The following is a 15,692-nucleotide window of genomic DNA, read 5'->3' as shown; positions in this document are numbered from 1 at the left end:
GTCAGAACACAGATGCCAGAGCAGGTCATCAGAACATAGATGCCATGGCAGGTCAGAACACAGATGCCAGAGCAGGTCATCAGAACATAGATGCCATGGCAGGTCAGAACACAGATGCCATGGCAGGTCAGCAGGATAACCACTCCTGCCAACATGATATGGTTCATTAAAGGCATCTATTCATTTCTGTCTGCAATTTTTCTTAATGTGCTTTACATGTTTTAGACATTATTTAAAAAAAAGAAGTTAAATATCATATCTGGATATCATTGGAGGGGTCAATGCAAAAGTGTTTTTTCAAGTATTCCTGTGTGTTGTATGCATGGTGATAACCTGTTTGAGGTATTTTCTTTCCTTAGCAGACCATTTAAAGGGCACGGTCATGTAAACAAACATGTCCACAGAAAGGCTGGAGCAGAGAGACAAAGTGTCCAGTAATAACACTGTTTATTCACCACGCTGTCACAGTAACGCCATCACCGTAACTCCAGAAGCATTTTCATTGTTTGTCAACAAAAACATGCAGTTTGCAGTTGCAGTAACAAATTAACTCTGTTAGTCTGTTGCCAAACGTTCTGTTTGGGCATCAGATTAAGAATAGATTCCACAACATATCTGTTTCCCTTTCTCTCAAAACATTTTTTAATGACGATAACTTCTCGTTCCATCTTAAATGAATATTCATTGTAATACAAGGGATAAACTTTTAACTTTCTAACACACACACGCACAAGCGAACACACACACACATGTAAACACACACACACTCACACTCACACATATGAACACTGTAACGGTCCTCTTTAACCTCCAGGTGGCGTAGCTCTTTAGTTTGTACCTGCTGTTTGTCTTTTCTGTTTCATTAATAGGTTTCAGGTGGGGGGTGGAGCCGTTCCCTTTATAAACCGTGCTCTGCTGTGGATAAGGGCGCTTTTTCCTGCCATCACTGAGTGGCCTCACGTCCCTTACCGACCATCAAGACGATATTCTACTTGTGTTAAATGTTCAGAAGTTCTTTGTTGCGTTATCTTGAAATAAATACCCCCTGATCATTTGATGTTGCAGTCAGCAAGGCTGGCGGTAACACACACACACACACACACACACATATGCACAAGCGAACACACACATACACACACCCATGTGGCCTTGATGACTCAAAACCTGCTCCTTTATTTCCTGTATGCGGATGGCCAGCACCTTGTTACACTCCTGATGGAAGGTGATGAGACCCTGCACACCTCTCACTCAGCCAATCAAAATGTGAATGCTATTGTTCTATCACATCTCATTGGTTCACCAAAACTGTATTCATATAAGACCCCATATATCACTGATGTGTCCATCTCATATGTCTGTGAGCATCATCATTTCATAAATGTAAAGGGGACTAAATAGCTAAACTTCAAATAAATATCCTTTTGATTAGTAAAAAATGATTTACTATGATGTCATCCTGATGTTAAAACTATCATTTTGTTATATTGTATGCTTAGAAAAAAAAGGAAGAATCTGTTCCCCTCAAATTTAAAAATAGTCTTTTGGGTTCTAGAACTTGGCTAATATGAACGAAAATGTGGAGTCATTTTTAGACCAAAACACTACATAAGTACTTAAATATGATGAGATTGTAATCAGTTTATTTGAAATCAAATCATTTTAGTGAATCACTACGTATGTTACAAATTTAGAGGAGAGATTGTTCCTGTGCTTCAGATGACACTACTGTAAATAAAGCTCTCCTCTGTGCAGGGGCGGACTGGGGGGGAAAAGTGGTCCGGGAGTTACTGTCAGACCGGCCCACTCAATACACGGCGCGCGGCCCACTCAGTACACGGCGCGCTGCCCACTCAATGCATCGCACGTATCGACCAGTCAGTGGCCTACTTGGAAAAATACCCATACACATGTAACCGGCAGAATTACGGTCCTGTCTCCCAGCAGCCACCGTAGTTCTGGTCCTGCTCTGCCATGCCCCGAGTAGCACTGTTGCATGGCTGTTCATTCATTAGCCCAAAGTGCTGTTACTATATAAGAGGCTCACCAGGCAGAATAGTATGTCGCTGGGTTTCCACATTCTACTCTCCGTTCTACTGCAGACACAAGGTATGTGATATGGTTCTTTCCCACGGTTAGCGTGAAGCTGTATGACCACTCCTATCTAAGTTATTGTTTGGCAACAGGTGTGTATAGTTCACGGAATCTTCCGGGTAGCATGCCGTTCGCTACTGAAGGTCCTGGTGAAAGACACCGAGTGAGCACACCCGCGGTGACAAATAGGAAGACGGATCGAGGTTGGTTGGGAGACGCCAGGAAGCCCTACTTCCAGTGTTTGTGTTGTCCGTGAGGCATAAAGGTAACCTGATACAATGTTGATGTATGGATGATAAATTCCAGACATGCTTATTATGTATCATCCTGTACATAATATATGTTAATTTATTGGGTTCTTCCTTTAGGAAGATTTGAGTTTCTGCTTCTGTTGTGGTGTTTGCTTTTGTATTTGTTTGTTTTACCTAGCCTTAACCTAGGTGTGAGCTAGGTTTAGCGTGCTACTTTTTATTACTTTCATTATTGTCTCTCTCCTCCCCGCGGTGCTAGAGTGATAGATGTGGTACTGGCTGCCCCAGCGTTCTCAAAGATTGAACTCTGCCTTGCTCAAGTCAACTAGGCTTAACCCCAACCCTTCTTCTCTCCTCTCTAGAACACTACAGAGAGTGTTGCAGCTGTTCTACGGGGCAGGTCCCCGGATCTGAGTCCTCTTCGTGCACTGCATGCAGTATTTTAGAGTGGTAACGTGCACCTCACCATTTGCAGTGATGCCTTTTGCATTGCCTGTGCCTAGGTGTGTCGTGTGTTTGTGTGTGTGGACGTGTGAGTAGGCACCAGGATCCAGAACACGGGTGGCGTGGCGGTCTCACTCCCTTTTCCCGGACAGGTAACCCCTGCAACAGCTGCTCCCTATATCCCCTACCATTCTGGTGGCAGCTATTACCCACTCTCTTGCCGTATTTTATCATTTAGCCTTGTATTAATAAATAATTTTAGTTTTATACTGAAATACCTCGTCTCTGTTGTTACTGGAACGTACCTGGGTGAGAGCCCGCTTGTCTCTGTCAAAAGGTACAATTTGCACATCACAATATATCTTTGTGTGAAAGTCACCAGGTGGCGTAGTCGCATCCAGAGCCAAGACCTAACTACCACTAGGTTACACACAACATTATTTTGGATGATTACAAAGAAATCACATCATATATATTTTTTTTAAATAAAAAAGTTCTGTAGTTATACGTATAACCATCTGATACTAGCCCAGAGTTAAGCATATTCATCTAGCAAACTATACCTTGGAGTTTTACAATAGTCAGTATCATTTTATTCCATGTGTCCATCCAGGCAAATTGGTGGATCCAAATGTTATTTAAAAAAAAAAAAAAAAAACATATATGATAACATTATTTTGGATGATTACAAAGAAATTACAAGTGTATGGGTATTTTTCCAAGTAGGCCACTGACTGGTCGATACGTGCAATCCATTGAGTGGGCAACGCGCCGTGTATTGAGTGGGCCGCGCGCCGTGTATTGAGTGGGCCGGTCTGACAGTAACTCCCGGGCCACTTTGCAGAAATGGAGAAGTACCGCTCCTCAGCGGGGGGCGCGCTTCTGATGTGTGAGTGAATAACCGTATGTATGAATAAACCAGGGTTGTATATGGAAACAGGGAGTAAATTAAATAGTGGATACTGCACTACATGAAAAGAATGGTGATCATAATAAACGGGGTGAACAGTGGAAATTGTGTTTGAAGTGTTTTCTGCTATAGCGCGAGAACCACGTTACAATCATGTAATGTAATGGCATCAGTCCCTGAGCCAGCGCCCATGCCACAGTGTTAAAATGTCTATAGTATGGAAAAAGTGGCAAAATACGTGGATATGAGTAACCAGGCGCCTGTGTGCGTGGGTCAATGTCTCTCTTGCGCTCTTGGGGGGGCAATGCGACTCAGACTCCGTTCTGGCGGGAGTGCGAGGCGGCGAGACGGGGGATTGTACCTTGTATGACATAATAATTGAATCACGTATATAGAGTAGCTCTTTTTTTCTAACGTCACCTCACTGACTGATGAACCAAGAGCCAAACAGAGAGACAGACCATGGAAGTTTCCGGAACACTGGTGAAGCGGACTCCTCATGTAATGATGAAAACATATTAATAAAGAAAGATGTGAAAACAGATGACTGGGTGAATTGTTGAATGAATTAATGACTGTATGAGTGAGAGAGTGAATACATTAGTTAATGAATGAGAGTTATTTTTTTTACTATTTGTATTTAACACAGTGGCGTAAAAGTGAGCAACACCAGGAAATGAACCAAGCTTGCATAATGCTACTTTAATGTAACGCAGAATGGGTCAATCTATCAATATTTCAAGGCGCAGTCAGCAAATAATCCTAATCTAATACACTGTTTGACAAGTTCAGCCAATTACTCCTCGCCATCCTCTAGCTATGCCGTATGCAGCATGTTTGTAGCAAACCAGTATGCAATTCTAAAGAGGAAACTTTGGGAGTGGCCAAAGAGAGTTCCTTTTTTGTACTCTGTGCCCCGTACACGCTCTGTGGTGAGTTCAAAGCTGCACGGTCATTTGGACGCTGTTCTCAATAATTTTTTTCAAAGTGACATTAACACTGCGTTTCATTAATCTTCTGTTGCCTCGAAGCGAAGGTGAATTGCTGGCTATCTAAAATAAACGCAGGGACTAAGCTGCTGCAATGCTCAAACGCTAACCGGTAAGTTGGCCAACCTTTTGAAACATTTATCACAGCATTGTTTGTTGGATGTAAATATACTTACTAGCTAACCGTATTTTCAAGCCATGTTAAAAAAAAGTTTGTTGTGTGGATTGTCTTCGACATCTATTTTCTATTACCTGTTACACTATCGGTGAACATCAAAAGGCAAATATGACCTAATCATATCTTTACTTTAGCGAAAAAAACTTTCTTGAATCATAAAATAGACTACACTATAACATAAACGTATTTTTAAATAGCAATTAGAAAAGCAATTTGGTTGATTTGTATACTTAGATAAGCATGCGGAAATTACTTATAATTGAGATTACGGGCGTGTTCTAGCTATATAAACACTGCATGCACTGCGATTACACAGGAGCCCGTGGGGACAACCCCACACCCACCCACACAGACACACAAACACACTTAATGTTATGTGAAACTGACATGTATTGTGAATAGATGACTTTAACAACTAAACAGTTGTAAATTATTTGAATTATGAGGTTTTGAGTGCATGCAGTGTAATAGTAGTGTAACTTTTTGATTACTTTATCAAAACAATGTAACTTGTTAAATTTGATTAATTCTTTATACTTCTGTTTCTGAATGTTTTCAACTGAAAGTTCCAAATTTGTACAGGTCCTGTTTTAACAATTTCAATTATCTCTGTAACAATGTAAAAAAAAAATGAAGTTTAGTGCATTAATGAACTTCCCCAAATCCCTGCTGTATGCATGTAAATACTTTTTGGGTTCCACTACTGGGTTCAGTATTGTTCCTGATGGGGCGATAATTGATGTTGCACACCTTAAGACTTACAATTAGTTCGAAGTCTGTGACAGGGTAAGCTGTTTTTTTTTTTAATCCTCCGTGAACAAAATTAATTAGTATTGTATATTTTGCAAAGTTTTCAATGACATGTGTATTTTTTGTGATGTAAGATTGTCTTTTATTACTCCGGCTATTTGCATTGTGTTCAATAGGTAAATTAGAGTCATAAGATACGTGAGTTGTCGAATGTTTGTCTAGTCCTTAAGTAGGTGCTTACTGGCTATTTATATCGTTGTAGGATGCCAGCATTATCTTACCCTGACCTCGTGTGTGACCGCCCCATTATATCTGTGTTACAGAATAAATGCTGATGACAGATAAAGTCCACGCCTCGCCTACGTAATCATCTGACCATACAAAGACATTTTAGTTATAATTATTGTAACAGGCTGGTTAGAGTCTGTTTCATCTCTATCTGCTAATATGTCACGCCATAATGCCGGGTCTTCACTGATCACTGTATGGTGTGCAGGTTCAGTGCAGGTGTCAGTGTCCCGGATATGGGCAGCTGTGGTACATGATGGCTCACCGTTTGTAGAAGCAAAGCAGGCAGGGCTAGTGTGGTGTAGTAACTGTTTGCCTAATGCTGGTAGCATTAGCTAAACTTGGCTCAGCAGCGCTCGAAACATTATCAGATGAACTTGAAACATTATCAGAAATTTCTTCCACTTTCACGGACGAATTCCTTGATTGAAAAGATTGTGTTACCTGAAGTTATTTCTCCCTGAACTTCTCATCCTCCCTGAACTTCTCATCCTCCCTGAACTTCTCATCCTCCCTTTTCCTCTTTCTTTTCTCACTGCCACTTAGAAATCGTTTCACAGGCCACCACACGACAAATCGCCCCTGACAGAAAAGTCACGTGACCTGGAATCATTTGTTCCATGATGGATTTAAGATACATTTTAGGCTGATACATAAAATGATCAATCACATGACAAGTGATTTATTTTAATTCTTAAAAAAAAAAAACTCTGAAGTAGGACGAAGCCCAGGGCAGATGCCCGTCTTTGCTCAATGGAACGCACCGCCTCTGCGTGGGGAGGAGGGGCCCGTGGGAAAAGCGACTTGGAAGCAGTGTCACTGTGTAAACACGCCTGTGATCAAACGCCATGTTCATGTACGTGATAGATAAAGCACTTGAACTTGAGCACAGTCAGAGGCACAGCATACCTGCAAGACAATCAATGCCTTTCAAACAAGTGGTGATGCATGATTTGACAAGATAGCTTGCCCATTCAGCCTCTCCTGCCCAATGCTGCCCCTCAGGTATGTCTTAATGAGTTTCAATTTGGAAAAGGATAACTCGGCTGTTGTCACTGTCACAGATGTCAGAAACAATAGCAGGGCAGTGCACACCTCACCAAAGGTGGATGTTACGGAGTGACAATCCAAAATCAGCATCTTGGCAAGTTGGGAGACTGAGGACTGCTGAGCAATCTCTGCTCTGAAACAGGCCCTGAATAATAGGAGTTGTGCAGGAAACGTTATTGCTATGTCCCTGCTGTAGTGGTCAGACAGAAATTTTTCCTGGTCATATAGCTCATCATCGACTAGAATTGATGACCACTACAACAGGGACATAGCAATAACGTTTCCTGCCCAACTGCTATCATTCAAGCTGCCGTGTCCCTATTTAACAGGTTGTTATAATTTCGGAGTCAGGTCGCCGCCGAGCACCTGTTTGGTTGTGTATTTGTTTTTCAGATGTGGGTAAAGCTGCTGTGTTTGTCGCCGTACCAAATCATGCCCTTCATGCCCTTCATTCAGCAGCAGACCACTGATAGCCCCCGGAGCTTGGTTAGCTGGTTGGTTAGCTGGTTGTTCAGTTAGTAATGCATTTTTTTGTTTCCCCTGTCTTTTTATTCCAAAGTCCTGGGTCTGAAACACTCTGGATTACAACGGGAATGAGGGATTTAAAGCACTTTACTGAAAAATGTAAAAGCATGAATCTGGCCTTAGCCATCTAAATAACAGCCTGAAGCTAAACATCTTTGGAAGACTGAGTATTGCAGAGCAGTTGGACGAGGGGTACCGAATTGGCATTCGAAAACATGTAGTATCATCCAGTGTTTCTGAATCTATTCTGCTCTAAACCTCTAGTATCATCCAGTGTTTCTGAATCTATTCTGCTCTAAACCTCTAGTATCTTCCAGTCTTTCTCACTCTATTCTGCTCTAAACCTCTACACCCTGTGTTTTTTTTAATCTACCCTGTTTTAAACTTCTTGTACACAATGTTTCTGAATTTATTCTGCTCTAAACCTCTAGTATCCAATGTTTCTGAATCTAGTCTACTCTAAACCTCTTCTACCCAATGTTCAAACCTCTGGAACCCAACCCAATGTTTCTTAAACCATTCTGCTCTAAACTTCTCATGCCCAATTTTACAGTTTGTTGAGAGTTGTTAATGGACAGTGTTGAGCACTGTGTTTTCGTGAAATAAATCTTTGTTTTTTAATATATTCTACTCAAAACCTCTCTTGTGTGTTTTTTTTCTCACTCTGGAGTGTTATTTAAACCGCATTGCCCAGCTGCCCCCCCCCCCCCCCCAAAAAAAATCACCAGCCGCCACTGGATACGAAACGCATCGCGTTCTGAAAAATTCATTAACAATTTCCATTCAGAATGTCAGCTGAACAAGAACAGTCAGGCTAACAATAGGCCTATGAACGATTTAAACAAAACGGACAAAAAGAAATCAAGATGGATGTTTGTGAATGTTTCAGAAATGCTGATGCTTTCAATAGCTGCAGAATGTTAACCAATTAAATATTAATTCACTTGAAGATCAAGTCGATTCTCCTCGCTGTTTGAGTTGCAAAAATGTCTGTGACTTGATCATACCAGGCAGGATTTTTTTGAAGAGACTTCAGAATTTTCTTTTCAATAGAAATCATGGCCAAATGTTTCAATCTCTCCTGCCCCATTGTGTTCCGTGTGTAACTTTTGATTCGTTTCAAGCGCGAAAAACTTTGCTCAACGCCTGCAGAAGTAGCACCAATGGTTGCAATCAGACACATTCATTTGTACAGCTGTGGCATTGCCCCATCAAGACCACTGGATTTCATGAAGCCAATGTCCTCGCAGAGCTTTCGTGAATAATTTATGTCTGGATTACGATAGAAATGCAGCAGTTCTATTTTCAACTTGTCCTGATCAAAGAATTGGCCGTATGTCTCGAGCAAATTTAAAAGTGACTGCGTGGGGAAATTACTTGAAAGACTCAAATTTGTCCACATTTAAAAGCTCCATGAATTGCAAGCGTTCTAAATGTTGAAAGCGCTGCGTGATTTGGGTGATGATACTGTAGTGAATGGAATCGTAGAACTGCTATAAGCTTGATGTGGATCGGACTGGCCCCGCCTCCTTTTTCTCTGGTGAAATAATTCTGGGTCGTCTACAGCGACGGCCCTTTGGTAAATTTGGACAAATATGCTCTCCAATTTTAGCTCCTCTACGATCCGTGGGAGGCTCTCTATGCGCAGTCTGCAATAGGAGACATCCATGGATTTGTGTTGCAAGATGTCAAACACAACGTCAGTGTGTGGAAATAATTGCTCGAAGGTGAAGAGTAAAAACACAAATTCAAAGTCCTCCAATTTTCCCCTCAACCCATCAGCTAAACGTATGGTCTCGTCATCCATTGATGGATGGTCAACGAAGTGGTCAAAAATCTCCACCAGTTTGTCATAATTTGAGGCAACTGTGTTCACAACCCTGGAGGTGAAGTTCCAACGCGTTGGAGCGCTCCTGTGCATTCTAGCACAACCATGATCCTTGAACAATGCCACTCTCTTGCTGGATTTGGAGAAGAACGACGTGAACCCACCCAGGTGAACAAAGAAGTATTTTGCCTGGGGGATGGACCTGACACCCTGACTCAAGACCAGATTAAGGCGATGGGCATAACAGTGGCCAAATGTTGCACTGGGTGCCACTTCCCTTACTTTAGCCTGCAAGCCATTAAGGTCCGAGGCCATGACGGCCGCACCGCCTTACGTTTGCGCTACAAGTTTGTCAACGAAATTGAAAGAGGACAACTGTGCCTGCACAAATTGGAATAAGGACTGTGCATCCCTCCCTTCGGATACGTCGAAAAAGCCCATGAAACGTTCCTGTATTCTGCCCTGATCATCCACGAATCGCATTATTCCAGAGAGCTGACAATGGCAGCTTATGTCTGTTGTTTCATTCAATTGCCACGAGAAGAAGGGCGCCTTATCCAAATAATTTGTTATGTCTTCATGAATAGTGCTGGATATTGCGGAAATCAAATCATTCTGTATCATTTTGGACATGCCCGTGAAAAATGATGAACCTTGCATATGTTCTGCCAGCACATGGTCATACCGTGCCATCACCCCTGCCAGCTCCCTGTAATTACCCCTATTGTCCGAATCTACCCCCTCATCATGCCCTCTGAATGACAATTCTTGCATGCCTAGATAGGCAGTTGCATCAATAAGTCTCTTCAAAACCTCCCTATTTTGGCGCACTTTAGCATTGTGGTGCGCGATTTGCAACTGCACACCCTCATCCACGACCTGATCAATTGGCATGGTGCCTAGCAAGGACGCAAGGACGAATTGCTGCGCTAATGTGGTCTTGGCATTTATCATGACGTTTTGTTGCCCAGTCCAAATTTTTAATGTCGACGACTCCATTTACAGACCATGTGTGTGATTTACCCATGAGCAAACAGGGCCAGCAGTATAGCCGATTGTGAGTAATGGTACCAGTGAGCCATGAGTGTTTTGCATACCAGTTAGCATTAACAGCAGCGGTTTTACCACTGGGTTTAGTGACTTGAATTTTTGGAAGTGGTATCCCTGTTGTTTTCATACTAACCTTCTCTCTGTAACTAAATGTAGAAAACGGTTTGTTCAATAAAACATGTACAATGTCTTCGTTCTCCATTGCACATCTCTTTAGTTGCAATATTTCTACAACAATCCAAGGGTGAAGCTCTATCGGTATCCTACAGCAGAATGGTCGAGCCGGGTAACTTCTTTCGCTCCTAATGTCTAATCCCCTCCCTCCAACGCCAAATCCGTTGTTTATTGATTAAGCGATGTTGGCGCAGACTCAGACGCTAGGGAGGTCTTACCTCCCCTGGGCAATGTAAGTGAATGAGCCCCACGAGCCGCCAGCATCAGAGACCGAACCCATTGATCTCAATAGGGGCAAAAGGGAGGACAATAATTTCTGGTTACGATAGGGGGTGCTAATGTTATTTTAACTCAGGGAAACGAATTGTGATATGCATAGTATTAAATACTGATATCAAACTGCATTTGTAAAGGAGTTTAGTCAGTTCAATTAAAAAAAAAAATTCTCAAAAAGTTTGGGGAGGTCCTTCCTCCGTTTCCTCAATGGAAGAGCCTCCTCTACTAAAGAGCTTTTGGGAGAGGCAAGAAGGTTTAACACTTATCTGGTGTGAGGTTAAGTGTAAATCTGTGTTTAGATGTGTGAACACTGTTTGCCTAGTTTTTGTGCACAGATATTGTGCCTAGTTTGTGCACAGATATTGTGCCTAGTTTGTAACTAGTTTGTGCACAGATATTGTAACTAGTTTGTGCACAGATATTGTGCCTAGTTTGTGCCCAGTTTGTGCACAGATATTGTGGCTAGTTTGTGGCTAGTTTGTGCCTAGTTATTGTGCTTAGAGTTTGTGCCTAGATTTTGTGGGTACTGTTTGTGTTTGTGTTTTGATTTATGTTTGTTTCTTTTGTGGGCACATCTGTTGGGGTTTATATGGAGAAACCCCTGTAAATAAATAGAGCTACCATCTCCTGCACATTCTTCTCCATCTTCACCACCAAGTCCAGTCGCCCACATCCCAAAAACGTGGGGTGACCGCCTGGTCCCTCACTGCGCCAAAACAATAAAATTGTCTCAAGGTACTTCACAGAGCCCAGAGCCGGAGCACAAAGGCGCCAGGGGCGAGGAAAACTCCCAGTTATGATCTGCTTGGAGCTGGCCGGGTGGAGGGGTGTAGATAGTAAAGCGGCTTGTGGCTGAAGGGGAGGGAGTAGAAGGAGAGGGGAGACAGTAAGAAGTATGTCAGATTAATTCATACATGTGTCTGGATAAGCATGCAAGCATACATGTGGTATATACAGGATACATACAGAATTAATAGTGGATAAGGTGGAGAGACAGCATTCAAGTATTGTAGAACAGCTTAGTGGGTATAGAGTGTGCTCGTAAGGTTACTATTACAAGGGTAAGTAGAGCAATGACACAGAAAACTATGTTGATGGTGGCAGTTATTTACATTGTAGGTAAAGGTTAGCACAGAGTATGAGTATTTCTGATTTTGGCAATATTGTGTAGATGAAAAAATTATGTCTGAGATCTGTTTTATGTGTGAGTCAAGTAGGAGGTCTTGGTTGAGAATTACACCAAGATATTTGGTGCTAGTGTTAGATATTAATGAGATGCCATCAAGAGTGGGTAGATGGTTAGATAATGTCATTCTCAATTGTTTAGGGCCTTCAAGGATAGCCTCAGTTTTATCTAAGTAAAGTAGCAGGAAGTTGTTAGTCATCCATACCTTGACATCTTTCAGGCAAGCTTCTTTCTTTGGTAGTTGTACAATTTCATCAGGTTTTGTGGCTAGGTAAAGTTGGGTGTGAGTGCGGCTTTAGTGTCAATGGGCACACAGCTTATCGCCCAGAAAGGTGACCTATGACCTGAATCAGGATAGGGCACAGCATTTGAAACTAGCATGATGTTCAGTCTTCATGTTGTTGTTCACGTGTTCAGTCTTCGAAATGTCTTCACTTGCTTTTGAGATAACTCACTGGCATGGGAAATCTTGACTGTCCCCTCCAGAGTCAGTTCCGCTTCCCTCAGTAGTCTTTCTCAGACTTTTTTGACCTCAACACCAACCTCAATCTGGTCCCTGACCATGAGTCCCTCAGTGTATCAAAATTCTTATTCGGGAAACAATGGGCATCACATTTGCTGAGCACTCTTTTCAACTTCACTCTCTCCTCATCATCTGCATACACAAACGTAATGTACACATCCATGGCTAGGGACCTGCTATTGTTATAAGTAACGCTACCTTTCTGGGTTCCAGCTTTGAGTCCAGTCCCATGGCCACTATGAACAGTTGGAACTGCTGGTTGAAAGTGCGCCAATTGTTGTCAACATTCCGCGTTGCTTCAGGTTCTCAGATGGCTTCAAACCATCCATGTCAGTTTTTACAATTTGCCTCACCCCCTGTAGTTTCTGTAATCAGTGTAGTTGCAGTCCTGTTACCATGTTTTGTTTGATGGAAATGATGAACTCAAATATTTTATTCTGCTATTTTCTTCAGTCAGCCAGAGCCAACATGTTACATCCAAGAATAGCCTTCTAGAATCAGAATCAGAATCAGAATGGGATTTATTGCCAAGTAGGTTTACACCTACTTGGAATTTTTTCTGGTGTGAAGGTGCATACAGTAAACATAAAACATAAAAACATAGAAACTCAATAAGTACTACACATAACATAAAATCACAAATAAGTACTACACATAAGAAAAGTACTACACATAAGAACCAAAAAACACAATATATACGATACAAATATATAAACAATGAATATAAAAAAAAGTGGAAAGTAGAGTGCAAAAAGCAAAACAGGAGTGCAATGTGGATGAGCAATGTGCAATGTAATGTGTGTTAATGTAACACAGACTTAGGGTGTGGGGATGGGATAAGAGTCCAGGTCAGGTGGGGGTCCCGGGCCTTGTTGATAAGGACAACTGCAGCCGGGAAGAAGCTGGTTTTGTGGCGTGAGGTTTTGGTCCTGATGGACCGCATCCTCCTGCCGGAGGGAAGAACCTCAAAGAGTTTGTGACCCGGGTGGGAGGGATCGGCCACAATCTTACCTGCCCGCCTCAGGGTCCTAGAGGCGAACAGGTCCTGAAGAGATGGAAGATTGCAGCCAATCACCTTCTCGGCAGAACGGATGATACGCTGCAGTCTGCCTTTGTCATTGGCAGTGGCAGCAGCGTACCAGACGGTGATGGAGGAGGTGAGGATGGACTCGATGATGCAGGTGTAGAAGTGCACCATCATTGCCTTTGGCAGGTTGAACTTCTTCAGCTGCCGCAGGAAGTACATCCTCTGTTGAGCTCTTTTGGTGAGGGAGCTGATGTTCAGCTCCCACTTGAGGTCCTGGGAGATGATGGTGCCCAGAAAGCGGAAGGACTCCGCAGTGTCGACTGGGGAGTCTCTCAGGGTGATGGGGGTGGGTGGGGCTGGGTTCTTTCTAAAGTCTACAACCATCTCCACTGTTTTCAGAGCATTTAGCTCCAGGTTGTTCTGGCCACACCAGGTCACCAGATGGTCAATCTCCCACCTGTAAGCAGACTCATCCCCACCAGAGATAAGCCCAATGAGGGTGGTGTCATCCGCGAACTTGAGGAGTTTGACGGACTGGTGACTGGAGGTGCAGCTGTTTGTATACAGGGAGAAGAGTAGAGGGGAAAGAACGCAGCCTTGAGGGGAGCCGGTGCTTATGGTTCTACTACTCGTATTGAATACTACTTATCTGAATTGAACTACTTTACATTTATAACCTTATCAAATAGTTGACTAGCATTACTGACACTTAGTGGTCAGAAGTAAAACACCACAACCACCACACTTCTCTGTCACTGCACTCTTCCAACGAGTCAAAGCACCTGGTGGCTCCTACACCACGTAGCAAAACAATCTCAAGCTAAGCCCTGCCAAGCTGCCTAGCTCCACATTCCTGGCAGCTTCACTTGCTGTATTCAAAGCACAACTTCCTTGCTGGCACTTATGTCCCTCAAAATGGAAACAGTATTTCTCATGGCACTTTGCTTTCAGTGTCGTCATCTTCATTTAATCATTGGCTTGCATTGTACCTCACTTATACTCAGGGTGCGATTTGTCAAAAAAACAGCGGGGGATGGGGATTTTTATCATAAAAAAACAAGCAATAAATAGGCCTAATTCTTTTCAAGTTAGGCCGGTAACTACGGTAGGCCCTATTAGGTTACATTTTGAACAGTTGAACATTTAATGCAAACTAAAATATATAAAATACATGAAATATTTAATTTTCTGCAACGGCCACACCTGCGATGTGGGAGATGCCTGGGGTGGGGCATTCACTTCAAGGCCCTATTAGTAGGCCCTATTAGGTTACATTTTGAACAGTTGAACATTTAATGCAAACTAAAATATATAAAATACATGAAATATTTAATTTTCTGCAACGGCCACACCTGCGATGTGGGAGATGCCTGGGGTGGGGCATTCACTTCAACTTCTTCCACTGTGCAGACTGAGTTATGTTGTGTAGAGGTTGGATTAGATTGTTTTTGTGCGGGTCCTGTTAAGAAGGATGCTATGCTGCTCAGGACTCGTTTCATTTTGCCCTCGTTTTACAGTATTTAGCTGGCCATGCTCATTTCCGTGTATGTAATATTGTTATGTATACAATGTATTTATGTGCATGGGGACGTTCGCAAATTCTGAGACTGCCGACAGTTCGGGTCAGGTGAACGTTGGTGCCAGTAGAAGTAGGCTATAAGTGTAAGAAAATTCTGTCACAACCTGCCTGTTTTTTCATAGTTGTTTTAGTAATTGAGGGTTGTCCCCCACGTGGATGAAATTCATCCAGCTGAGGTAGGGATGTAAACCAGAGGGGGAGTAAATCCCCCCCAACAAATCGCACCCTGCTTATACTGTAAGTCCCTTGCAAGTATCTGTCAAATGACTAAATGCCGATCGAAATGACCCCACTGAAGTGTGGCTCAACATTAAATTGAATTGAATCGCTCGCAGTGTCTATATGCATAACATGAATGTAAGTTCAATCTGCCACACAGTATATTTCAGGGTTTGTACTTGTCCCTAAAGGTGTTAATAAAGAAGTTTAAATTATGTCTTTGCTAGCAGGCATTGAGATACTGACATCTCTGTATTTAGTTTATTTATAACCACTGTATTTGTACTGATTCAATGTCTCCAGGTTTGGTGAGCTACAGCCTGTAAAATGAGTGTCCACATGAAAGATGAGGAC

The sequence above is a fragment of the Clupea harengus genome, chromosome 24, assembly GCF_900700415.2.
Source record: "Clupea harengus chromosome 24, Ch_v2.0.2, whole genome shotgun sequence".
In the NCBI taxonomy this organism is placed as follows: Eukaryota; Metazoa; Chordata; class Actinopteri; order Clupeiformes; family Clupeidae; genus Clupea; species Clupea harengus.
Note: the sequence above shows the minus strand (reverse complement) of the source record.